The following is a 24,643-nucleotide window of genomic DNA, read 5'->3' as shown; positions in this document are numbered from 1 at the left end:
CTTACACCATACACAAAAATAAACTCAAAATGGATACAGGACTTAAACATAAGAAGGGAAACCAGAATCAATGCTTAACTACAACAAGACTGCACACAGCCCACAAAGGGGTGCACCAAGAGTGTCCACCTCAGATAACTGGGGAGGCTGAGCCACTGGGACCTATAGGACACCTAGCACACAAAGCCACTCTGTCAACTCAGGGAAGCAGCCAAAACGTGGAGACAAAGAAACAGGTCACAAATGAAAGAAATGGAGGAAAGCAAACGACTGGATATAGAGTTCAAAACCACAGTCATAAGGTTTTTCAAGAAATTTCTAGAAAAGGCTGATAAATTTAGTGAGACCCTCGAGGATATGAAAAAGGACCAACTAGAAATTAAGCATATACTGACTGAAATAAAAAATATTATACAGAGATCTAACAGCAGATTAGGGAATCTCAAGAATCAAGTCAAAGATTTGAAACACAAAGAAGCAAAAAACACCCAACCGGAAAAGCAAAAAGAAAAAAGAATCCAAAAATATGAAGATAGTGTAAGGAGCCTCTGGGACAACTTCAAGCATACCAACATCCGAATTATGGGGGTGTCAGAAGAAGAGAGAGAGCAAGATACTGAAAACCTATTTGAAGAAATAATGACCGAAAACTTCCCCTACCTGGTGAAAGAAATAGGCTTACAAGTCCAGGAAGCACACAGAACCCCAAACAAAAGGAATCCAAAGAGGACCACACCAAGACACATCATAATTAAAATGCCAAGAGCAAAAGACAAAGAGAGAATATTAAAAGCAGCAAGAGAAAAACAGTTAGTTACCTACAAGGGAGCACCCATACAACTGTCAGCTGATTTCTCGGCAGAAACTATGCAGGCCAGATGGGAGTGGCAAGAAATTTTCAATGTGATGAATAGCAAGAACCTACAACCAAGATTACTCTACCCAGCAAAGCTATCATTCAGAATTGAAGGGCAGATAAAGAGCTTCACAGATAAGAAAAAGCTAAAGGAGTTCATCACCACCAAACCAGTTTTATATGAAATGCTGAAGGGTATTCTTTAAGAAGAGGAGGAAGAAGAAAAAGGTAAAGATAAAAATTATGAACAACAAACGCGTATCTATCAACAAGTGAATCTAAAAATCAAGTGAATAAAAAAAATCTGATGAACAGAATAAACTGGTGAATATAATAGAATCATGGGCATAGAAAGGGAGTGGGCTGACAATTCTCGGGGGGAAAGGGGTGTGGGGGGTACGGGAAGAGACTGGACAAAAATGGTACACCTATGGATGAGGACAGTGTGGGGAGGGTAAGGGCAGAAGGTGGGGTGGGAACCGGGTGGAGGGGAGCTATTGGGGAAAAAAGAGGAACAATAGTAATAATCTGAACAATAAAGATTTATTTGAAATAAAAATTAAAAATAAAATTACAGAAAAAAAAAAAGAGTAAATGGTTTGCATTTCTACTCCCAAAACAGAGGGTAAATAGCTTAATTCACCCTAGTCAGGGAGATAAATAGCAGAAAGAAAAAAAAAAAAGAAGGGAAACCATAAAAATCTTAGAAGAATCCATAGGCAGCAAAATAGCAGACATATGTCATAGCAATATCCTTACTGATACAGCTCCTAGTGCAATGGATACTAAAGAGAAAATAAACAGATGGGACTACATCAGAATAAAAAGCTTCTGCACAGCAAAAGAAACCATCAACAAAACAACAAAAAAGCCCACTGAATGGGAGAACATATTTGCCAATGTTAATCTCCAAAGTTTATAGGGAACTCCTACAACTTAACAAAAAGAAGATAAACAAATATAATAAAAAATGGGCAAAGGACCTAAGTAGACACTTTTTGAAAGAGGACATAAAGAGGGCCAAGAGACATATGAAAACATGCTCCAAATCACTAATTATCCGAGAGATGCAAATCAAAACGACAATGAGGTACCATCTCACACCTGTCAGAATGGCTAGTATCAATAAATCAGCAAACAACAAGTGCTGGCGAGTATGCGGACTAATAGGAATCCTGCATCCATTGCTCTGGATTTAAGGAAATGCCTTTTCTTCATGGTTTCATTCACCTTCTACTAGTAGATCCACCCAATATGCTCCAATATCAATTAAGACTTTTTCTTAAAAGTCCTGAATGCTGATGTACCTCATTTTCCCAACCTGAAACGTTATAATTTCTGCTGCTGATTTGTTTTAAAGATGATAGGACTCTTGAAGTCTCACCAGTCTTTTGCTTCTTACAGGTTTTTCTGAAGTAACTTGCTTTTTCCTCTATAACTTCCTGTCAACTTCACTGTCAGAATCACTGCCAGAAGAGCTTGAAGAAACAAATTCCTTCCCTGGCTGGTTTGGTTCAGTGGATAGCAAGTCAGCCTGTGGATTGAAGGGACCCAGGTTCGATTCCAGGCCAAGGGCACATACCTTGGTTGCAGGCTCAATCCCCGGCCCCAGGTCAGAGTGCCACCAATCGATGTTTACATTGATGTTTCTCTCTTTCAGTCTCTCCCCCTCCCTTCCACTCTCTCTAAAAATCAATGGAAAAATATCCTTGAGTGAGGATTAAAAAAGAAAAAAATTCCTTTGATTTAGGCATTACTCTGCTCCTGCTACCCATATTTTATTCTTTTTGATGCAACTGTATATGGGATTGTTATCTTAATTTCTCTTTCTGAAACAGTCAAACCTCGGTTCTTGAACATCACCCATCTCTCTGTTTAAAAAAAATTTTTTTTTATTGATTTCAGAGAGGAAGGGAGAGGGAGAGAAAGATAGAAACATCCATGATGAGAATAATTGATCGGCTGCCTCCTGCATGCCCCCTACTGGGGATCTAGCCCGCAACCTGGGCATGTGTCCTTGACTGGAATCGAACCATGGACCCTTCAGTCTGCAGGCTGACGCTCTATCCACTGAGCCAAACCAGCTAGGGCTGAACATCACCCATCTCAAACAATTCAGTTCTTGACCAAGTTGTCCGTAGAAAAAATGTCTTGCTTGTCGAACAGAAAACTGGTTCTTGACCCAACAACACTTTCATGCTGATACCTGTAAAATTAGTCATATGTATCTCAGGTGACAAACACAGGAGAAAATGTGCAAGTATGAGTCAATTTACTACTAAACGTCACATTGTTAACATTTCAGGAAATTGTGCTGTGAATATTTTTGTGTTTTTTTTTTTTAATATATTTTATTGATATTTTACAGAGAAGAAGGGAGAGGGACAGAGAGCTAGAAACATCGATGATAGAGAAACATCAATCAGCTGCCTCCTGCACACCTCCCACTGGGGATGTGCCCGCAACCAAGGTACATGCCCTTGACCGGAATCGAACCCGGGACCCTTCAGTCCGCAGGCCGACGCTCTATCCACTGAGCCAAACCGGTTTCGGCTATTTTTGTGTTTTGTGTTTTTTTTTTTTTTTTTTTTTTTTTTTTGCTGTTGTTGCTGCTTATTATTATTAAATACATATACAGTAACTCACCATAGGTCCTAAGAAGTTTATTTTAAAAAATATATTTTTATTGATTTCAGAGAGGAAGGGAGAGGGAGAGAGATAGAAACATCAGTGATGAGAGAGAATCATTGATCGGCTGCCTCCTGCACGCCCCCCACTGGGGATTTAGACTGCAACCCAGGCATGTGCCCTTGGTCAGAATCGATCCTGGGATCCTTCAGTCCGCAGGCCGACACTCTATCCACTGAGCCAAACCAGGTAGGGCAATAAGAAGTTTATTGATAGCCAAAACCGGTTTGGCTCAGTGGAAGAGCGTCAGCCTGCGGACTGAAAGGTCCCAGGTTCGATTCCGGTCAAGGGCATGTAACTTGGTTGCGGGCACATCCCCAGTGGGAGGTGTGCAAGAGGCAGCTGATCGATGTTTCTCTCTCATCGATGTTTCTATCACTCTTCCTTCCTCTCTGTAAAAAATCAATAAAATATATATTAAAAAAAAAAGAAGTTTATTGATAGCAGCGAGGTGAAAGGGAAAGTTGCAAGAACAATGATAGAACTTAAAAAGAAATAATTGGGGCCGTAGGCATCCATTGTATACAGAAAACGCTACAGACGCCCCCCAAAAACTACTAGATTTAAAAAATGAATTTGGCAATGTAGAAGAATACAAAATGAACACCCAGAAATTAATGGCATTTTGATACACCAATAATGATCTCCCAGGAAGAGAATATTTAAAAGATTCCATTTAAACGATACAGAGAAGATTAGCATGGCCCTTGCGCAACAATGACATGCAAATTCGTGAAGAATTCCATATATTTTTAAAAATATCCCATTTACCATTGCAACAAAAAAATTAAGATACTTAGGGATAAACTTAACCAAGGAGGTAAAAGGCCTGTACTCAGAAAACTACAGGATGTTGAAAAAAGAGATAGAAGATATAAACAAGTAGAAGAATATACCATGTTCATGGATTAGTAGAATTAACATCATTAAAATGGCTATACTACCCAAAGCAATCTATAGATTCAATGCTCTCCCTATTAAAATACCAATGGCATATTTCACAGACCTAGAACAAATACTCCAAAACTTCATGTGGGACCAAAAGGGACGCTGAATAGCCGCAGCAATCTTGAGAAAACAGAACAAAGTTGGAGGGGTCATAAGACCTGATATTAAGTTATACTACAATGCCATTGTAATCACAACAGCCTGGTACTGGCACAAGAACAGGCATATAGATCAATGGATTAGAACAGAGTACCCAGAAATTGACCATTGACAACGGATGCAAGAGCATACAATGAAGTAAAGACAGTCTCTTCAATAAATGGTGTTGGAAAAATTTGACAGGTAAATGAAAAAAACTGATACTAGACCACTAACTTACACCATAGACAAGAATAAACTCAAAATGGATAAAAGACTTACATGTAAGTCATGAAACCATAAAAACCCTAGAAGAAAACAGGTAGCAAAATATCAGACATCTCATGTAGCAGAATTTTCACAGATACATCACCTAGAGCAAGAAAAACAAAGGGGAAAAAATAAATGGGACTACATCAAACTAAGAAACTTCTGCACAGCAAAAAAATCCAGCATTAGTCTGACCAGGTGGCTCAGTGGTCAAGCATTGACTCATGAACCAAGAGGTTGCTGATTTGATTCCCAGTTGGGGCACATGCCTGGGTTGCAGGCTTGATCCCCAGTAGGGGATGTGCAGGAGGCAGCTGACTGATGATATTTCTCTCTCACTGATATTTCTATCTATTTATCCCTGTGCCTTCCACTCTCTCAAAAAAAAAAAATCAATAAAAACATAATAAAAGAAAGAAACCAGCATTAAATTGAAAAGGAAAAAAAGAAAAAGAAAAAATTGAAAAGGGAACAACCACATGGGAGAAGGTATTTGTCAATGATACATCTGATAAGGGGTTAATTTCTAAAATATATAAAGTACTCATACAACTCAACAAAGGGAAGACAACCCAATTAAAATATGGGCAAAGGCCCTAACCGGTTTGGCTCAGTGGATAGAGCGTCGGCCTGCGGACTCAAGGGTCCCAGGTTCGATTCCGGCCAAGGGCATGTACCTTGGTTGCAGGCACATACCCAGTGGGGAGTGTGCAGAAGGCAGCTGATCGATGTTTCTCTCTCATCGATGTTTCTGACTCTCTATCTATCCTCCCTTCCTCTCTGTAAAAAATCAATAAAATATATTTAAAAAATAAAATAAAATAAAATATGGGCAAAGGACCTAAATGGACACTTCTACAAAGAGGTCATTCAAATGGCCAAGAGAAATATGAAAAAATGCTCAAAGTCACTGATCATAAGAGATGCAAATTAAAATGACAACGAGGTATCACCTCACACCTGTCAGAGTGGTTACCATCAATAAATCAACAAACAAGTGCTGGTGAGGATGTGGAGAAAAAGGAACTCTAGTATACTGCTGGTAGGAATGCAAACTGGTACAACTACTAATGGAAAACAGTATGGAGTTTTCCCCCAAAATAAAAAATGGAACTGGGATTTGACCCAGTGATCCCACTTCTAGGAATACTAGAGGCCCGGTGCATGAAAATTCATGCACTGAAGGGGGGGTCCCTCAGCCCGACCTGCCCCCTCTCACAGTCTGGAAGCCCTCAGGGGTGGGAGGTGACCCAGAGATCAGGGGAAGGTGACACCCCATCACACCTTTGCTGCTGCCACTGCTGGCAGCACAAGCCTCAGCCGGCCCTGGTTACCTGAGCCTCAGGCGGCCCTGGGTGGCTGGGCAGCCGCCATTCAAGGCTTGCCTGCACCTCGGGCCAGCCCTGGGCAGCTGGGCAGCTGCCATCTGAGGCTTTCCTGTGCCTTGGGCCAGCCCTGGGCGGCTCGGGGGCTAAGGGGACTGGGGGACTCCAGAGGCAGGTGCATGAAGCTGCCCCAACGGGGCTGAGGGGACTGGGCGCTGCCATCTTGTGGCTGTGGGTGCTGCCATCTTTGAAGGCGTGGCAGTCAATTAGCATATTCTCTCCTTATTGGCTGTGGGTGCTGCCATCTTTGAGGGTGGGGCAGTCAATTAGCATAATCCCTCCTATTGGCTGTGGGCATGGCCATCTTTGTGATGGCGTGAGAGTCAATTAGCATATTCCCTCTTTATTACATAGGATATTCTCTGATATCCCAAAACAGCATTCAGAAAGGACATATGCATCCCTATGTTTATAACAGCATTATTCACAATAGCTAAGTGCCCATCAGTAGATAAATGGAATAAAAAACTGTGGTACATTTACACAATGGAATACTGTGCAGCTGTAAAAAAGAAGGGTCTCTTACCATTTAAGCCAGCATGGAGGGACCTGGAGAGTTTTATGCTAAGCAAAATAAGCCAATCAGAGAAAGACAAGTATCACATGATCTCACTTATATGTGGAATCTAATGAACAAAATAAATAGATGAACTAAAGAGATCCAGAGACATTGAACCATGCAACAGAGTGACATATTTCAGAGGGACAGGGGTGGGGGGCGGGAAGAGATAAACCAAAGAACTTATATGCATATATGCATAGTCCATGGACAAAATAAAGTGTGAGGAAAGCCTGGGGAGGGGTTAGGGGAGGGGTGGAGGAGGATCCACAGGGGGGAAAGGGAACATCTGCAATACTTTCTAGAATAAAAATTTTTTAAAAAGGCAGCTATCTGCAAGACAGGCAGACTAAACGCATCAGAAACCAATTCTACTGGTGCCTTGATCTTAGACTTTCAGCCTCTAGAACTGAGAAAATAAATTTGTGTTCTTTAAGCCACCTAGTCTGTGGTATTCTGTTATGGCAGCCCTAGCACTCTAATACAAATAATATCCTCCAAAATTTCAGAGAGAAATGCACAGAATCTACTTCTAGAGCATAACATTTGCTCTAAGAAAACACTTTTTGAATTAAAATGTCTACAGTAGTGGAGACTCAAGCCTGGCACAGATCGTATCACTTCCCCAGTGTAAGGAAAATGATGCAAAACTGGACAAAATGAAAAATGCTGTTGCAAAATATGAAAATGGACTCCATGTGCTGCTAAGGATAAGCTCTATGGCATCTAGTTAAACAATGAGGAAAAATTGTGGTGGCAGCTAACAATGTTGCTTATGAATTGCTAGACTTATACCATTTCCCAAGCACCATAATTATAAAAATGATTATAATAATTACAATCTAATCTTATTAATCTTTCATTCTCATTATAACCCTGCAAGGTAGCTCCATTTTCTGATAATACAACTAATGCACAGGAAGGATAGGTAATTTACCCATACTTATGTGGGTTTTAGATTGGGATTTGAACACAGGTCTGAATTTAAACCCCATTTCCCCACCTTATTGCTACATTATGTTGCCTTCCATAAACTGATAGGTAGATGTAATAAAAGATGCTAGGGCATACTGACATCTTGAGGGGATATAATTGGAATTTTAAATCTATGTAATATACTTGCCAAAAATGTTTAACTGGATTTTAATCAGAAGCAGATTGTAGGGCATGTTACACCACCACTGGCTTGGACTCTTCAGAAAAATAAAAGGGGATAAATAGATGGCAGCATAGGCAAATGCTTGTACACACTGCCTTCCACAATCATAGCAAAATTATAAGTAAAATTCAGAACAACCATCATTAAGAACCACCTGAAATCTGGCTGAACGGCAGTCCTACAATTAGAGAAGTAAAGAAGAAAGCACATTGAGACAGGTAGGAGGGGCGGAGGCATGGAACAGGTTGGTTTGACACACACACACGTGGGATTTTTATTCAGGAAGGATATCTCCAAGGCCTCCCTTGAGAAACGGGGTAGCACCCACACCCAGACTCCCACCCCAGGGTTCCAGAGCTGGGAAGAGAAGTCCCCGTAAATTTGGGCTGTAAAAACCAGTGGGGATTGTGGCTGAGTGACATGAAGCTGTTGGAGTCCAATCTGTTCCTCTTAAAGGGTCGGGCACAAACTTAAACTGTCTTGCTTCCTCTCAGCTCCAATGCCAGGTGGCATCTTTGGGGGAATCCAGAGAAATTCGGGAAGGAACTGGACTGTCTGAAATCAGGGCAGGACCTCAGAGGTGGCTTTCTCTCAAACGGGGTGTTTGCAGGGGTCATTGTTCCTGTGCTGGGACCTCCCCTGTTGCAAGGCTGACTGGAAGCCATATCTGAGTCTCCATCAGCATGCCCCAAATCTAGCAATAAAATGCCCAAGATCTGGCACTAGCAGCAGCCTGCCTTGCCTCACAACTGGGCTTCAACTGGGCACTTCCTATCCCAATACAAGTAGCAGCCATCTGCAGATCACTCTGTAGCTCCTGCCACGTGGCCCCAAGCAGTGACTGATTTTGCATCTCCCTGGAGGCCCCAGGGCCGGGGCACCCGGTGGACAGCTTCGGATTATAGCAGATTACAACTCTACACCATCCACAAGCAACACACTCAAGGGGCAGACTCAGTGAGTACCAAAGTCCCCCTGAAGCAAGTCTTACTTCATAGGGGTTTCTCCTGCTCAGCAGCTCTTCCGTTGTAGGCACAGCTGGTCCTCACAGCCAAATGGCCTGCAGGACAATTCCTCCCAAGTGACACCAACAGCAATCAAAACTTAGCTACAACAAGACTATGCATACAGCCCACAAAGGGGCACACCTAGAGTACTCAGGTCAGGTGACTGGGGAGGCTGAGCCACTGGGCCCTATAGGACACCTACTACACAAGGCCACTCTACCAATACCAGGAGACATAACAGCCCTACCCAGTACATAGAAACAAATGCAGGGAAGCAGCCAAAATGTGGAGACAAAGAAACATGTCACAAATGAAAGAAATGGAAGCAATCAAACTACTGGATACAGAGTTCAAAACAATAGTTATAAGGTTATTCAAGGACCTTAATGAGAGTTTCAAGGAACTTAATGAAAGCTTCAAGGGAATTAATGAGAGTGTCAAGGGACTTAGAGAGACTTTCAAGGATCTCAGTGAGAACATCAAAAACATGAAAAAGGTCCAGTCAGAAATTAAGCATACACTAACTGAAACAGAGAATAATTTACTGGGATTCAACAGTAGACTAGAGGATTTTGAAAATCAAATCAATGATTTGAAATATGAGAAGAAAAAAACACCCAATCAGAAGAGTAAAAAGAAACAAGAATTTTAAAAAATGAAGATAATGTAAGGAGCTTCTGGGGCAACTTCAAATGTACCAACATTGAATGAGAAGAGAGAGAGCAAGATATTGAAAATCAATTTGAAGAAATAATGACAGAAAACTTCCCTTACCTGGTGAAAGAAATAGACTTACAAGTCCAGGAAGCACAGACAGTCCCAAACAAGAGGAACCCAAAGAGGTCCACACCAAGACATATAATTAAAATACCAAGGGTCAAAGACAAAGAGAGAATCTTAAAAGCAGCAAGAGAAAAGCAGTTACCTACAAGGGAGCACCCATACGACTGTCAGCTGATTTCTCAACAGAAATTTTGCAGGCCAGATGGGAGTGGCAAGAAATATTCTAAGTGATGAATAGCAAGGACCTGCAACCAAGATGACTCTACCCAGCAAAGCTCTCATTTAGAATTGACGGTCAGATAAAGAGCTTCACAGACAAGAAAGGCTAAGGAGTTCATCATCACCAAACCAGTATTACATGAAATGTCAAAGAGTATTCTTTAAGAAGAGGAAGAAGAAAAAAGACTAGAAAAGAAAAAAAGATAAGTTTGAACAATAAAATGAAAATAAATACATATCTATCAACAATTGAATCTAAAAATAAAAAAAAGAGAACAAGAAATCTAATGCACAAAATAAACTGATGAATAAAATAGAATCAGAGACATGGAAACAGACTGATGAATCTCAGAGGAATGGGGGTGGGGAGTGAGAAGAGATTAACCAAAGATCTTATATTCATACTAGAGGCCTAGTGCACAAAATTCGTGCACTCGTAGGGTCCCTAGTGGCTGCCGCCTGCTGCTTCCAGGGCCTCCCTCCCTGTCCCTGGCTGGCCCCACCCCCTGGTTGAACTCCCGGATAAATTCCTGGTTAAGGGGACAATTTGCATAGTATGATTTTATTATATAGGATATGCACTACCTATGGACACAGACTATAGGGTAGTGAAGGCCTGGGCAGGGCAGGAACCAAGTGGAGAGGGGCAAAGGGGCAAATAAAGGGGGACATCTGTAATACTCTCAACAATAAAGATTTTTTTTTAATGGTGAATAAGACAAAATAAAATAATAAAATGTATATATTTTATGCCAAACTTCTTGAGGCATATTAACAGTATTGTGGTTACTTATTTAGGAAGAGAAAGTTCTTATTTTTAGATGTCTACTTAAGTATTTAGGGATAAAGTGTCATGTCTGCAACTTACTTTCAAATAGTTGAGGGAAAAAAGTGTGTATATATACTACGTATAAAACAAATGTAGCAAAACATTAATTCATCTGAAATTTTTCAAAATAAAGAATAGGGAAAGAAAAAGCTAGAGACCCCATTCTGTTAGGTGAGAAGCCATTATTGATCTGTGGAAGGATCCTTTTAAAATTGCAAACAATATTTACTATCTACTTATTTTAGGTAGAGATAGAATCCATCAAGCAATAAGATGTACCTATTTTCTCCAGCACAGCAAAGGAGTCAATCCAACCTGATTTAATGGCAGCGATAGGGGATAAGGTGGGGTGGTGGAGAATGCATAGGCATTTGATGGGAGTAAGAAATTTATCAGCAGATTTATCTAGTCATCTTTGTCTCTTAGTAATAGACTTGTGGTTTAGATGTTTGCTTGCTCTGAAAATGATTTCTATTATTTAAGATTAGAGGTTGGGAAACTTATATACATGGCTAGGTTAAAAATACTTTTGACTTTGTGGACCATGCAGTTTCTATTCCAACTACTCAGCTCTGCCATTGTAGTGCAAAAGCAGCCATAGATATTGCACAACAATGTGAACGTACTTAATGCCACTGAGTTGTACACTTAAAATTTAAGATAGTAGCCAAAACCGGTTTGGCTCAGTGGATAGAGCGTCAGCCTGCGGACTGAAGGGTCCCGGGTTCGATTCCGGTCAAGGGCATGTAACTTGGTTGCGGGCACATCCCCAGTGGGAGGTGTGCAAGAGGCAGCTGATCGCTGAAACCGGTTTGGCTCAATGGATAGAGCGTCGGCCTGCGGACTGAAGGGTCCCGGGTTCGATTCCGGTCAAGGGCATGTACCTTGGTTGCGGGCACATCCCCAGTGGGGGGTGTGCAGGAGGCGGCTGATCGATGTTTCTCTCTCATCGATGTTTCTGGCTCTCTATCCCTCTCCCTTCCTCTCTGTAAAAAATCAATAAAATATATTAAAAAAAAAAAAGAGGCAGCTGATCGATGTTTCTCTCTCATCGATGTTTCTGACTATCTATCCCTCTTCCTTCCTCTCTGTAAAAAATCAATAAAATATATTAAAAAAAAATTTAAGATAGTAAATTTTGTGTACTTTACAATTTTTAAAAAGCAGCCATAGAGAATCGAAGATGGCGGCATAGGTAAACACCTGAACTTGCTGCCTCGCACAACCACATCAAAACTACAACTAAAAGACAAAACAGATATTATCCAGAACCACGGGAAGGCTTGCTGAGTGGGAGTTATACAACCAGAAGGAAAGAGAAAAGCGCACTGAGACTGGGAGGAGGTGCAGGCAGAAATGGGCTGGCAACTGGGTACGCTGTTGTCTTTTTCAATTGGGAGGTAGATGCAAGCTCCCAACTGCTCTGAACTCCAGTTCTGGGTGAGACTCTGGGAACCCAGACTCATATGGGGAGAAACTGGACTGTCTGGCATTGGGCCGGAACACGAGGGCGGCTTTCTCTCAGAGGTGCTTGCAGTGATCATTGTTCCTGCACAGTGCCGTGAGACACAGAGATCCGGGGACCTCTTCGGGGCAGGGCTGACAGGCAGCCGTTGCTGTTTGCTCCACCCTGGTGATTCCCTGAGACCCCGCCCCACCCAATCTACAACCCCACCAAAGCTGTGCGCAGAGGTTTTGCATATGAATGGCCAGGCCTTTTGCAATCTAAAACCTAACAAACTGCAGCTGGGTCAGAGAGCCCCAGAGCCTCTAAAAGAAGGCCCAAGGCTGGACAGCAACTTGCATTGCTTCACAGCTGGGCCTCATCTGGGCACCCCCAAACCCTAAACAAAGAAGAGGAATCTACAGATCTCTCCGTAGCTCCTGCTGGGTGGCCTCAGGCAGTGGCTGACTTTGCACTTCCTTAGAGATCCAAGAGCCAGTATACCCAGTGGTCAGAGTGAGACCATCCAGATTACAACTCTTCACATCCATAAGCGACACACTCAGAGGGTAGACTCAGTGAGTGCCAAAGCCCCACTGAAGCAAGCCCTGCCCCATAAGGGTGTCTCCAGCACAGACGTTCTCCCAGCGTAGACATAGCTGGTCCTCACAGCCAATTGGCCTGGAGGTCAATTCCTCCCAGTGATACCAACTACAATCAAGGCTTAACTACAAGACTGTGCACACAGCCCACAAAGGGGTGCACCAAGAGTGTCTACCTCAGGTAATTAGGGAGGCTGAGCCACTGGGCCCTATAGGACACCTAGCACACCAAGCCATTCTATGAACACAGGGAAGCAGCCAAAATGCAGAGACAAAGAAACAGGTCACAAATGAAAGAAATGGAGGAAAGCTAACTACTGGACATAGAGTTCAAAACCACGGTTATAAGGTTACTCAAGAATCTTCTAGAAACCTCCGAGAAATTTAGTGAGACCCTTAAGGATATGAAAAAGGGCCAATTAGAAATTAAGCATACACTGACTGAAATAAAGAATAATATACAGAGATCCAACAGCAGACTAGAGGATCGCAAGAATCAAGTCAAAGATTTGAAATACGAAGAAGCAAAAAACACCCAACCGGAAAAGCAAAAAGCAAAAAGAATCCAAAAATATGAAGATAGTGTAAGGAGCCTCTGGGACAACTTCAAGTGTATTAACATCAGAATTATGGGGGTGCCAGAAAAAGAGAGACAGCTAGCAAGATACTGAAAATCTATTTGAAGAAATAATGAGAGAAAACTTCCCCCACCTGGTGAAAGAAATAGGCTTACAAGTCCAGGAAGCGCAGAGAACCCCAAACAAAAGGAATCCAAAGAGGACCAAACCAAGATACATCATAATTAAAATGCCAAGGGCAAAAGACAAAGAGAGAATATTAAAAGCTGCAGGAGAAAAAACAGTTAGTTACCTACAAGGGAGTACCCATATAATTGTCAGCTGATTTCTCAACAGAAATTTTGCAGGACAGAAATATTCAAAGTGATGAATAGTAAGAACCTACAACCAAGATTACTCTACCCAGCAAAGCTATCATTCAGAATTGAAGGTCAGATAAAGAGCTTCACAGATAAGAAAAAGCTAAAGGAGTTCAGCACCACCAAACGAGTATTATATGAAATGCTGAAGGGTATTCTTTAAGAAGAGGAAGAAGAAGAAAAAGGTAAAGATAAAAATTATGAACAACAAAGTGACAACAAATACATATCTATCAACAAGTGAATCTAAAAATCAAGTGAATAAAAAATCTGATGAACAGAATAAACTGGTGAATATAATAGAATCAGGGGCATAGAAAGGGAGTGGACTGACAGTTCTCATGGGGAAGAGGGTGTGGGGTGCAGGAAGAGACTGGACAAAAATCATACACCTATGGACGAGGTTGGGGGGGGTAAGGGCATGGGGTGGAGTGGGAATCTGGTGGAGGGGAGCTATGGGGAGAAAAAAGAGGAACAAGTGTAATAATCTGAACAGTAAAGATTTATTAAAAAATAAAGAAATAAATAAAAAGCAGCCATAGATAATATGCAAATGAATGTGTAGCTGGTGTTCCAATAAAACTTTATTTATGGACAATAAATTCTGAATTTCATATGGTTATCCCATGTCATGAAATATTGTTTATTGCTTTTAAAAATATAAATTAAAAAATATAAAAACAATTTTTAGCTTGCCAGCTGTACAAAAACAGGTGGTGAGCTAGATTTGGCCCAGGGGCCATAGTTTGCAACACTTACCTTAGAGATATGGGAGAGATATCATGTGATTTAAAAGGCAGCACTTATTTCTGCAGTCTAAGGTGTTGCTGTAACAAACTAATGAGTTTAAAGGTTAGCATTTACAAAAAACTAATTATAATACCCATCTGTTTCTAAAAGCACAAATGACTTAGGTAAAAACTAAATTTAGAAATCTCAACAGAACTTAAGATGCAAAGGAAACAGTAACATTTTCCAGCTATTAGTTCTATCTAGTTATGTAGTAAAAATCTGCAGCATGTAAAAGAAATGCCAAATCTCATTCAACCCTCACCATCTTTGCCATCACTCCCTTGGGACTTAATTGTTCTTGAGGAGCCCTCCTCCCTCATTGCCTAAGATAATTTCTCCACCTCCTATAATTTGGCCTTGCACTCCCTTAATTCATGGCAGAAAAATTAACATTTGTTGAACATTGCTGTATGCTACAACTTCACTTAATTTTATTTAATCTTCACACACACACACACACACACACGCGCACACACACACACATGGCTTTTAAAAGTCCTCCATTCATGATTCCATAGATTACAAATGTAAGAATTCAAGCTGTGCACTTAAGTTTTGCACATTTGAATCCATGGAAATTATACTTTACTAAACAAATCATTACAAAAGCCATCACCCAAACTGAAATATCCACACCATGGAATACTATGCCCCATTAAAGAGCAGGAGACTTACATTTATCAACATAGAAAATAATAGCCTTGAAGATGGCAGCATAGGTAAGCACCTAAACTGCTGCCTTGCACAACAATTTCAAAACTACAACTAAAAGACAGAACGGACAACATCCAGAACCACAGGAAAGCTGGCTCAGTGGAAATTCTACAACTAGAAGGAAAGAGAAAAGCTCACAGAGAATTGGAGGTACGGCAAAGGGTCTTTGTGCGCGCAGAGAGGAAGGGCGGCTGAGAGCCTGGCTGACTTTCTCTGGTGGGAGGGGGAAGGAAGCCCCCGACTGCACTGAACCCCAGTTCCGGGTGAAACCCTGTGGACCCAGGCTCATACAGAGGGAGTCTGGACTGTCAGGTAGAGAGAAAGGCACCCGGAGACTCGGAGACCCGGGGGAGACCTGGGGGAGCCCCGGTGGGCAGGGGTCTGGAGGCGCGCGTGCAAGTGTGCACAGACTGCGGAGGTTGCCACAGGCTTTCCCTAGCAGAAGGAGTCAGAAGCTCCTGACTGCAGTGAACCCCAGTTCTGACTGCACTGAACCCCAGTTCCAGGCGAGCCCCTGGGGAACCACGCTCTTGCGGGGGGAATCTGGACTCTTGGGCGGAGACTCGGGAGCCAGGGAAGACAGAGGTCTGGAGGCGCGTGCGCAAGGGCAAGACTGACGGGAAGCCAAGACTGTCTGCTCCGCCCTGAGACTCCACCCCATCCAAGCTGAGCACAGAGGCTTTTGCAATTTGGCAAGTCTAATCCTATAAGGTTGTCTCCAGCACCGAACTTCTCCCAGCGTAGACACAGCTGATCCTCACAGCCAACTGGCCTGGAGGTCAATTCCTCCCAGTGATACCAACAACAATCAAGACTTAACTACAACAAGGCTGTACACACAGTCCACAAAGGGGTGCACCAAGAGTATCTACCTCAGGTTAACTGGGGAGGCCGACCCACTGGGCCATATAGGAAACCTAGCACACAAAGCTACCCTACCAACTCAGGGAAGCAGCGAAAATGCGGTGGCAAAGAAACAGATCACAAACGTAAGAAATGGAGGAAAACAAGCGACTGGATATAGAATTCAAAACCACAGTTATAAGGCTTTTCAAGAATATCCTAGAAAAGGCCGATAAATATAATGAGACCCTTGAAGATATGAAAAAGGACCAACTAGAAATTAAACATACACTGACTGAAATAAAAAATATTATATAGAGACCCAACAATGCAGCTGTGGGCAAACTACGGCCCGCGGGCCGGATCCGGCCCGTTCGGCTGTTCTATCTGGCCCGCGGAGCCGAAAGAGCAGAGGGTTCTCTTGCTCTTCCCTCCGCTCCTTTACTCTGAATTTATATTAGTTCACACAAACACTCCATCCATGCTTTTGTTCCGGCCCTCCGGTCCAGTTTAAGAACCCATTGTGGCCCTCGAGTCAAAAAGTTTGCCCACCCCTGGACTAGAGGAACACAAGAATCAAGACAAAGAATTGAAATACAAAGAAGCAAAAAACACTCAACCGAAAAAGCAAAAAGCAAAAAAAAAAAATCCAAAAAGTTGAAGATAGTGTAAGAAGCCTCCGGGACAACTTCAAGAGTACCAGAATTATGGGGGTGCCAGAAGAAGACAGAGAGCAAGATATTGAAAACCTATTTGAAGAAACAATGACTGAAAACTTCCCCCACCTGGTGAAAGAAATACAAGTCCAGGAAGTGCACAGAACCCCAAACAAAAGGAATCCAAAGAGGACCACACCAAGACACATAAAAATTAAAATGCCAAGAGCAAAAGACAGAGAGAGAATATTAAAAGCAGCAAGAGAAAAACAGTTAGTTACCTACAAGGGAGCACCCATACGATTGTCAGCTGATCTCAACAGAAACTATGCAGGCCAGACGGGAGTGGCAAGAAATTTTCAAAGTGATGAATAGCAAGAACCTACAACCAAGATTACTCTACCCAGCAAAGCTATCATTCAGAATTGAAGGGCAGATAAAGAGCTTCACAGATAAGAAAAAGCTAAAGGAGTTCATCACCACCAAACCAGTATTATATGAAATGCTGAAAGGTATTCTTAAAGAAGAGGAAGAAGAAAAAAGTAAAGATAAAAATTATGAACAACAAATACATACCTATCAACCAGTGAACCTAAAAATCAAGTGAATTAAAAACCTGAGGAACAGAATAATCTGGTGAATATAATAGAATCAGGGGCATAGAAAGGGAGTGGACTGATAATTCTCAGGGAAAGGGGTATGGGGGTTCATGAAGAGAATGGACAAAAATCATACACCTATGGATGAGGACAGTGGGGGGGGGGTAAGGGCAGAGGGTGGGGTGGGAACTGGGTGGAGGGGAGCTATGGGGGGAAAAAGGAGAAACAATTGTAATAATCTGAATAAAGATTTATTTTTTTAAAAAAGTTAAAAAAAAGAAAAAAAAAAAGAAAATAATAGCCTTGACCAAGCAGAGGGGAGAAAAACAGGTTTGTAAAACAACATGCAAAAGTACTTAAACATGCACAACAAAGAAACATTTAGAAATATGGTCACCAAAATAATAGTCTTGATTATAACTGGGTGGTGAAATTTCTGGTGTTTATTCTTGTACTTTTATTATTTCACTAGGAGCCCAGTGCACGAATTCATGCACCTTGGAAGGAACTATGGGTTGCAGGGCTGAGGTGGACACAATGGTGGGTCTCAGCCCATCCTCCATGCCCCCACCCGGCCCCTCCTACCATGGCCCCCGGTCTCCTGTCTGCCTGCAACCCCACTCTTGCCGCTGCCAGGCGCTGGCAGCGGGTGCGAGTGGGGCAGAGGCTGGGACCGGGGTCAGTGCCAACAGCAGGTGCGAGCACCCCGTGGGACCGCAGCATGTGAGAGCAAAGAATTTTCAGTAACCGAGGAGAGGATCCAAGATGGCGGCGTAGGTAAACACCTAAACTGCTGCCTCACACAACAATTTCAAAACTACAACTAAAAGACAAAACGTCTATCACCCAGAACCACCAGAAAGCTGGCTGAGTGGAAGTTCTACAATTAGAAGGAAAGAGCAAACAGCATTGAGGGGTGCACAAGCGCTGAAAAGCTGAGGTACGGAGGTGCGCAAATCGGGCTGGCAACGGGTGACTGGGAGCACTGCTGTTTTCAACCCGAAGGGAGATAAGCTCCCAATTACTCCGAACTCCAGTTTCTGGGGAGACGCGGGGGACCCAAACCCCTACGGGGAGAAGCTGGACTGTCTGTGGTGGGGTCGGAAAGTGAGGGAGGCTTGCTTGCAGGGCTGCACGCAGGAACAATTGTTTATTGTGCTAGGGCGTGGGACGCAGGGACACGGTCAGAGAAGCAGAGCCGCAGAGCCGGCTTACTGGCAGCCATCGCTGTTTGCCATGCCCTAGCCTAGTCACGCCCTGAGACTCCGCCCTGCACAATCTAGGAACCCACCCAAGCTCCAAGCAGCGGCTTTAGCATATGAATGGCGTGCCCTATCGCAGCTTAACCTAGCAAACTTGCAGCCCGGGTCAGACAGCTCCAAAACCTCCAAACCCCAAGCAAAGAGGAGAAAACTGTAGTTCTCGTTGTAGCTCATGCTGGGTGGCCTCAGACAGTAGCTGACCTGCACCCCATTAGAGATCCAGAAGCCAGTGTACCTAGTGGTCAGTGTGAGACACCAGATTTCAACTCCTCACATCCATAAGTGACACATTCAAGAGGCAGACTCAGTGAGCACCAAAGCCCCACTGAAACAAGTCCTGCACCATAAGCGTGTCTCCAGCACAGCAGTTCTTCCATTATAGACACAGCAGGTCCTCACAGCCAATTGGCCTGGAGGTCAATTCCTCCCAGTGTACCAAAAGCAATGAAGACTTAACTACACCAAGACTTTGCACTCAGCCCACAAAGGGGTGTACCAAAGGCGTCCACCTCAGGTGATTGGGGAGGCTGAGCTACTGGCCCCTATAGGTCACGTACCACACAAAGCCACTCCATCAACACAAGGAAGCAGCAAAATGCGGAGACAAAGGAACATGTCACGAATGAGAGAAATGGAGGAAAGCAAACTAATGGACGACATAGAGTTTAGAACCACATTTATAAGGTTACTCAAGAATCTTCTAAAAACCGCCGAGAAACTTGATGAGACCTCCGAGGAGCTTATTGAGACCTTCAAGGACCTTAATGAGAATGCCAAAAAAATGGAAAAGGACCAGTCAGAAATTAAGCATACACTGTCTGAAATAAAGAATATACAGAAACTCAACTGTAGACCAACATACCCCAAGAATCAAACCAAAGATCTGAAATATGAGGAAACAAAAAACACCCAACCAGAAAAACAAAAAGAAAAAATCCAAAAATATGAAGGTAGTGTAAGGAGCCTCTGGGACAACTTTAAGCGTACCAACATCCGAATTTTTGGGGTGCCAGAAGAAGAGAAAGAGCAAAATATTGAAAACCTATTAGAAGAAATAATGACAGAAAACTTTCCCTACCTGGTGAAAGAAATAGACTTACAAGTTCAGGAAGCACACAGAACCCCATACAAGAGGAATCCAAAGAGGACCACACCAAGACACATCTAATTAAAATGCCAAGGGCAAATGACAAAGAGAGAATCTTGAAAGCAGCAAGAGAAAAACGGTTAGTTACCTACAAGGGAGCACCCATACGACTGTCAGCTGATTTCTCCGCAGAAACTATGCAGGCCAGAAGGGAGTGGCAAGAAATATTCAAAGTGATGAACAGCAAGAACCTACAACCAAGATTACTCTACCCAGCAAAGCTATCATTCAGAGTTGAAGGTCAGGTAAAGAGCTTCACAGACAAGAAAAAGCTAAAGGAGTTCATCACCACCAAACCAGGATTACATGAAATGCTGAAGGGTGTTCTTTAAGAAGAGGAAGAAGAAGAAAAAGGTAAAGATAAAAATTATGAACAACAAAATGACATCAAATACATACCTACCAACAAGTGAATCTAAAAATCAAGTGAATAAAAAATCTGAAGAACTGAATGGACTGGTGAATATAATAGAATCAGGGACATAGAAAGGGAGTGGACTGACAATTCTCAGGGGGGAAGGGGTGTGAGGGGTGAGGGAAGAGACTGGACAAAAAGCTTACACCTATGGATGAAGACAGTGGCGGGGGGTAAGGGCATGGGGTGGGGTGGGGAATCAGGTGGAGGGGAGCTATGGGGGAAAAAAAGAGGAACACCTGTAATAATCTGAACAATAAAGATTTATTTAAAAAAAAACTAACACAGAGGAAAACAAAAAAAAATAAAAAAAAATAAATTAGATGCTCACATTTACTTACATAGTTAACAAGTGCTAGAATCAATACATTCTGTAAATTCCTTTGAATAATCACTGTAGTTTAGGTGATCAAGAAGTTCCCTCTACTTATTCTCCAGAATTATAGAGTATTGCATACAATAATAATAAGTAATAGAAATATATGTGCACAGCTACAAAATATCCTAATCTCAGAATTAATCTTCAGTCCAAGTGTCTTAAATCAAAGTTTTATCAGAAAGTTTATGTTTTATTTCTTTAATTCACTCCATTCTTACAGTAAAAATCTTGATTTAATAAACCTCCAATAACCCAATAACATATTAGTAATACTTTAAGAATAATAATGATAATAACATTATATTACATCAGTTCATGTCACATTATTTAATAAATATCAGTAGTCAAGTGCTTACTATGTGCTATGCAAAATATTAGGTGTGTAAAAAAAAAAAAAAATTTTCAGTAACCGCCAGAGGCTCACCCTGATGACAGTGACCAGCACCCGACCTTGGTCAGGCACCCCCCGCTCACCTGCTCCACCATCCCACCGCAGCCAACGCCCTCCATGTTCAGTGCTCTGCCACCTGCTGTTGACACCTGCCACATACTGTGTGCACCCCCTGGTGGTCAGCGCACGTCATAGCGACCGGTTGTTCAGTTGTTCTGCCATTTGGTCTATTTGCATATTAGCCTTTTATTATATAGGATGAGCATATATTCTTTATAATGGAAAAGAAACTAGTAAAGATATTTAATACCAGGGTGATATCCAGCATCTAGAAGGGTTCAGGAATCTGAGAAGGGCTGTGTGTAAATTAATAAAGAGACTATAAATATAATATAAATTTGTAATCAAAGGGGGACCCAGAGAAGGGCTTAGCTTCAGTAACCAAGTTCTATCTCTGGACCCAGGGCTCTTTTTATTCCCACATTTTTCCCTATAGCAAAATAGATATACATATCAAAGGTAAGTTTGGTATACATTAGGCATTGTCAGGTTGGAGGAAATGCCTTTGGCCAGCAAGAGGCAATAACACGTAGATTAAAATGCCCTCAGCTGTCTAGCAGCAAGCAATCATTTATGCATCTTTTTCAGGTTTGGGAAAATGCTTTTGGCCATTCCAGTAGGCAATAATATGTATCTTCAGCCCTTGCTGAAGGCTCAAGGTCCACCAACCTTTTGATGAACTTCTTGCATTTATGACCTGCTGTAATTAGCCTCCAGCAGATATTTTTATTTGAAGGAAAAAAGACCACAACCAAAACTTCCTTTAAAAAAAGTTTAGCCATGTCCAGGTGGTTCAGTTGGTTGGAGCTTTGTCCCTGCACTAAATGATTGTGGACTAGATTCCCGGTCAAGGCACACACCAAGATTGCAGTTTTCATCCCTGGTTGGGCTGCATGTGGGAGGCAGCCAATTGATGTATCTATCATCTATCAATCTATCAATCTATCTATCTATCATCTATCATCTATCTATCTATCATCATCTATCTATCTATCATCTCCCTCCCTTCCTCTCTTTAAACATATTCTCAGGTGAGGATTCTTTTTTAAAATTTAAGTCTTTATTATGGTTGTGTGTGTGTGTATTTTTTTGAGATATTCCAATATATTTATTTACAGATGAAATGACATGATGCCTGATATTTGATTCAAAATATTTGGAGTTGGGGTTACTGAGGATTCAGATGAAGAGTGGAGTGTTGAGTTTATGAGAATTTATAATACTGCTCTACTTTTATAAATGTTTTAAATTTTCTGTAATAAAAAGTTAATTCTCTTATTTCCCTCTAAATGTCCCTGCTCCTACAACTTTAGCCATTAATAGACTTCACATCTGTCTTCAAATGGCCCTCCTTCATAATCCCTCTAGTCTCTGCCTCTTTTCAGCTTTCTAGGCCTACTCTGCCCACTAATACTTGAGATCTAATAGGATCAGGATCAAATGCAGTACCTTCTCCACCATGTACCAAGCTCCTCTTCTTGCTGACTCCTGTTTTCCTATGAATGGCACCATCACTCATATCTGTAAAAGGGGCCTTCCAAGAGTTCCCATTCCCCCTCACCAAATTAGATAACTATACCTCAAGGATGTAACTCTCAAAATTAATCTCTTTCCATTTCTACTGCTGTTACCCTAGTTCAAAATCCTCATTAAGTGATAACTCTACTGCTATACAGTATAGTTGTATTGTGCCCCTACCTCCAGTTTCTCTGGGCTCCAATTCTGTCTCTCCTGTTCTAACTTCAGAACCTGACACAATGCTTAGTACCTGTTCAGTAAATGTTTGTGGCATGAAGACCATCACAGCACTTATTTCACCTTTGTAAATAGTTGTGAACCACTATGTTCCCTCCTCAGACTCCTCCTATGACCTTAAAAGCAGAAACCATTCTAATCATTTGGCCTTTCTCCTATATGTTAAGAGCCCATGATTACTGACATGGTCCTTTTTCAGCTAGTTATAGTAATTCCTTTAGGTTTTGGTAATTAAAGAAGGATATTTAAATGTGATTATGTATCCATGTATGAGAACGTAAAAAAAAAAAAAATCCCTCCTCCCCATTCCAATGGTGTAAAAACCAAACGTGTGATACAGTAATTAAAATTACCTTTTAGCCTGGCTGGCGTGGCTCAGTGGTTGAGCATTGACCTATGAACCAGGAGGTCATGGTTCGATTCCGGGTCAGGGCACATGCCCAGGTTATGGGCTCGATCCCCAGTAGGAGGCGCGCAGGAGGCAGCCTATCAATGATTTTCTCTCATCATTGATGTTTCTGTCTTTCCTACTTCCTTCCTCTCTGAAATCAATAAAAATATATACTAAAACATTTTAAAAAATTACCTTTTAGCCTTGGCTGGTGTGGTTTGTTGGTTGAGCATCATACTATGCACGCACTAAGAGGTCACTGTTTCAATTCTCAGTCAGGGCACAGGCCTGGATTGTGGGCTTGATCCCCAGTAGGGGGTGTGCAGGAGGCAGCCAATCATTTCTCTCTCATCTATGTTTCTCTCTCTTCATCTCCCTTCCTCTCTCTAAAAATTAGTAAAAACAAATGTAAAAAATACAATTACCTTTTAATGGACCTGAAGAGCATTATGCTAAGTGAAATAAGCCAGGCAGAAAAAGACAAGTATCATATGACTAGAGGCCCGGTGCATGAAATTCATGCACGGGGGAGGGAGGGAGTGTCCCTCAGCCCAGCTTGCACCCTCTCCAATCTGGGACCCCTGAGGGGTGTCCGACCACCTGTTTAGGCCTGGGCCTAAACAGGTGGTTGGACATCTCTCTCACAATCCAGGATGCTGGCTCCCAACTTCCCTCCCCTGCAGGCCTGGTCACCTCTAACTGCCCTCCCCTGCAGGCCTGGTCCTCCCCAACTGCCCTCTCCTGCAGCCCTAGTCTCCCCCAACTGCCCTCCCCTGCTGACCTGGTCTCCCCCAATTGCCCTCCTCTGCCGGCCTGGTCACCCCTAACTGCCCTCCCTGCTTGCCTGATTGCCCACAACTGCCCTCCCCTGCAGGCCTGGTCTCCCCCAACTGCCCTCCCCTACAGGCCTGGGTCCCCCCCAACTATCCTCCCTTGCTGGCCTGGTATCCCCCAACTGCCCTCCTCTGCTGGCCTGGTCACCCCTAACTTCCCACAACTGCCCTCCCCTGCTGGCCATCTTGTGGTGGCCATCTTGTGGCGGCCACCTTGTGGTGGCCATCTTGTGTTCACATGGGGGCAGCCATCTTTGACCACATGGGGCGGTCATCTTGTGTCTTGGTGTGATGGTCAATTTGCATATTACTCTTTTATTAGATAGGATTTCACTTATATGTGGAATCTAATGAATGCAGTGAACTAACAAGCAAAATAGAAACAGACTCATAGAGAGCAGGTTGACAGCTCTCAGGTGTGGGGTGGTGGGGTAGTGGGTAAGTAGAGGGATAGAACAAAAAAGAAACAAAAAGAAACAAATCAATGGACACAGACAACAGTGTGGTGATTGTGGGGATGGGGGGGATAGGTGGGGGGAGGTGGAGGAAGGTACAGAGGACATAAATGGTGATGGACGAAGA

The sequence above is a fragment of the Plecotus auritus genome (genome assembly GCF_963455305.1).
Source record: "Plecotus auritus genome assembly, chromosome: 1".
Classification (NCBI taxonomy): Eukaryota; Metazoa; Chordata; class Mammalia; order Chiroptera; family Vespertilionidae; genus Plecotus; species Plecotus auritus.
The sequence above is the reverse complement of the archived record's forward strand: the minus strand, read 5'-3'. Positions refer to the sequence as shown.